Here is a 4,030-nt window from a genome sequence, read left to right as displayed (position 1 = left end):
GTAAGTATTTAAATTACTCTTTTTAATTATCCTTTTTAATTTTTAGTTAATTTTAATATTTGCTTTATTAAATTTAGAATTTTGTTTTATTATTTTTGCTATTAAATAAGAGTTAAAAGTGATTGGTGGGAAACCAGCCTCCCCTCCCCCTACGCCCACCATTTCCCCAGACCTTCCAATCGGAATTCTGAGGTAGCCATTTCGTTTAGCATATTTGAAAGGTGCAGTAACTATGCCTTTATGAATGTCAACCTTTGTAACCATATGTATTTGTCTATGTAACTATGTCTTCGGGTAGATTGAACTAAATCAGGACACACTATATGCATACCGAATGTCAAAAGAACATCTCAGCAATATCTCTGGAATGACACCGCGTCAAGCTGAATCTTTCTGGGCATCATAAGGGGAATGTTAAACTGGTCAAAAGGCAACATGTGAATACTACAACTGCTGTTAATACTGCTGCTACTGCTGTTACTGCTACTACTAATACAAAACTACTACTAGTACCACTGTTCCTATTACTACCACTACTACTATGATGCTAGTACTATTAAGACTAAGGGTATGAAGTTTAGAGTTTTTAGAGAATATAGAGTGTAAATTTAAATTAAATCAAAACACACTATGTTCATGCAGATCGTCAAACGAGCGTATCTCAGCAATGGATTAGGGAATTAAGTTGGAAGATCAATTATCCAAGGGCAGTATGTGCATGGCACTACTAATGATGTTACCACTGCTTATACTGCTACTACAACTACTCCAACTATCACCTCCATTACAACTACTACTAACGCTAAGAGTAGTAAGATGTAATTTCAGGAAGTGAAGAGGGAAAAGTTCAACTAAGTTAAACCACAGGATGGATATACAAGTTATCAAAAGGGTATATCGGCAATACTGGCTAATTGTATTAAACTGAAACTTGTTATATATAATATAATATAAATAGTTTCACAGGAACTTCATAGGATTGCCGTTTGGAATCCCGCTTTGTATGGCTATAATGAGAAAAAGGTTGAGATGGCTATGACATGTTTTATGAATGAAGGATGACAGAGGATGACATGAAGGATGACTAAATTAGCTAAAGATTTCCCTTTTTGGCCAACCGCCTAGGGCCAAACCAAAAGCAGATCGTCCGCGGTTGGGGTGCAAGGATGTCGTAAGGAAGGACTTAAGAGAAATGGGAACTTGCTGCGAGGGTGTAAAGAGAGAGAGGTTTTGAATATTTGATTTGACTGTGATGGCGGAGAACCATTGTAGCTTTGTTGGCCACAGGCGGCTTGGTGCTCTGGTGAGTTGTTAGTTTTTGTAGTTTATAGATTTGAACAGCAGTGCAAAAGGGTTTGAAGGGCTCCCTCTTTTTTAAAGAGGGAGGCTTTGAAGAGATTGGGATGGAGGAGGAGCATGCGTAGCTGTGATGGCAACAAGCGGTTTGTTGCTGCGGTGAGTTGTTGCAACCTTGCAACCGTTTAATAATGGTTTGCGGTTGATTTTCCTTCGTTCAAGCAAATCTTGTACCACGACTTTAAAGATACTGTAATTGTAATTGTTTTTAATAGTACTGTAATACTACTGCTAGTAACAACTCACCGCAGCACCAAGCCACATAAGGCCAGCACAGCTACGCACACTCCCCTCCATCCCAATCTCTTCAAAACCCTTGTCTTTACACCCTCCCAAGAAGTTTTTATTTCTCTCAAATCTTTTCCTACGACATCCTCCGACCCATTCAGGGATAGCCCGCTTTTCATTTGGCCCTAGACGGTTGGCCGGCAAGGACAATCCTTGGCAATCTGTCATCCTTCGTCCCCATAGCGTATCCTATCCATCTCATCCTTTCTCTCATTATAGCCCTAGAAAGCGGGATTGAACCACACTTTTCGTACAGCTTACTATTTGAGAAACTGTCATCTAGTAGTTCTGTACTGTAGGTAATGTAGTACTGTAATACTTTAATCTAAAGAATATAGGGTTTCCAACAACATATCCAAGATCTTGCAATCCTTTAATAACGGTTTGCTTTTGATTTGGTTTCATTCGAGCAAATACTGTTCCACGACTGTAAATATTTTCTAAAGCTTCAGGAATTCCCTTTTTAATTATGTCAAAGTTCGTCCCATCAATTGCCATAGTATAGGTGAGCAAACTTCTTAGCTCAGTTGGGGACCTTTCTTCAACGCCATATTCTAAACTCTGAAATTGAAAAAACTGAAAGTAAGCTTTTCTAAAATATCAGAGAATTCTCAAAACAAAATGATTGTTAGCACTGTGGTGTGGCTAAGGAGAAGGACAAGAGGACAAGTGTCCTTGGGCGAAACCTTTTATTGGACACCAAACTAAGTTTTTTTCATATTTATATTGTAGTAATAATGGTGGTGGGAGGGGGGGGGGAGAGCAGAAACCAGCATTGTTCCTTGGTGCTGAAATCCCTAACTAGGCCCATGTGTTAGAACTATTCGGTAAAGGGTGGTTGATCTCTAGACCTCTGAGAGGTCTAGGCCTCTCATCAATGCACTATTAGGAAGTAGCAAATATAATAGCAAGATGCTATGACTAGATTTTTTTTATTCAAATTGAAATAATAAAAAGGAAAACAAGACTAAAGCTCAAATCATTATACACATACACACACATAAGGATAAAAATAAAAGGATAAAGACCCTCCTGAGCCATTGCTGGCGCATAGAGTGTCGAGTCGACGTTTCAGTTACTGGGTCTTTTTTCCAGGGATAAGTAGCAAGCTTGTCACCCAACAATGCTGCAGCGGGGATCAAACTCGGGTGCCCCGTACTGCCAAGCAGAGCATCAATCCACTGTGCTATAGCAGGTTACACACATTTAAGAGCAAATTTCATTAACGTTGCATTTAGGTTTATTAACGTTGCATTAACGTTTGCATTTAAGAGCAAATTTCATTAACGTTGGTTACACTTTTGAGCTTGTGGCTCAGTGGTTTCAGACCTTTCCTTAATCACGACTCTTTTTAGATTTTTGAAAGATGTTTATGACCTTCTTTTCTTTTCCACAATTTTTGATAGACACATGGTTTACAAACGCATTTTGGACTATATAATAGTGAAGATATTTTTTTAACTCCCTTTCATAAGCTCACCGCCCTGTATTTTTGTACTTTTGTCGCATGTAATTGCGGAATACTCAAGCAGTTCCGAATATTCAATTATTTCCTGATTTTTTCAACATATGCACTTACAACAGTCCCAATAACAACACTAAATTACCCCGTCTTGTATATTCTCCATGTATAAATAAAACAGCATAAACATGAAAAGGTATAGAACATACACTATGATACAGGACTTGATAGCGCAGAGGTAACAACACTGTGACAACTTAAGTTTAGATCTTAGACAAGACAAAAAAATGTTCTATTTTAATTTTAGAACAGACTAAAAAGACGAAACAATAAACAAAAAATAAACTATTTTTTTATATTCGCTTTCAAAATGGACCAAAAACTTGGAAGTAATTGTTTTACTCGATAATCTACGAATACAAGCCAACAAAGGGCCTAAAATCCATGATACATAAAAAACAGTCTCGTTTCACGCCCCTCATTTTCACTTTTATTCATTTATTCTAGAAAAAAAAAATCTACTTTTACCTTATTATTACTATTATATAGCATTCCATTTTTTAAACGATGTTTAATTTACCATGATTTTTATTTACAATAAAAAAAATATATAAAAAGAAGACAGCTTGAAAACCAATCGCCATATAGATATCATACATATTATATACATTTTATAACAACCATATCAAACAATCGTGGTATACACAATTATAACTTGGAAACAGAAAAGAACTCACTTGATAATAGTGAATTTTTTTTTACATTTTTTTTTCAAACTAATTCCTGCAAGTTTCGTGGGTTTTCTCCCTTAATATTATTATTATTTTAATCAGAATCAGGATAATTTTACATAAAAAAGCTGTTGTAGTCAAGAATATATTCCAGACAATGACGCTCATACTTACAAAACAAAAAATCTATCTC

The sequence above is a fragment of the Artemia franciscana genome, chromosome 9 (assembly GCF_032884065.1).
Source record: "Artemia franciscana chromosome 9, ASM3288406v1, whole genome shotgun sequence".
NCBI lineage: Eukaryota > Metazoa > Arthropoda > Branchiopoda > Anostraca > Artemiidae > Artemia > Artemia franciscana.
This window is presented reverse-complemented; position numbering follows the sequence as displayed.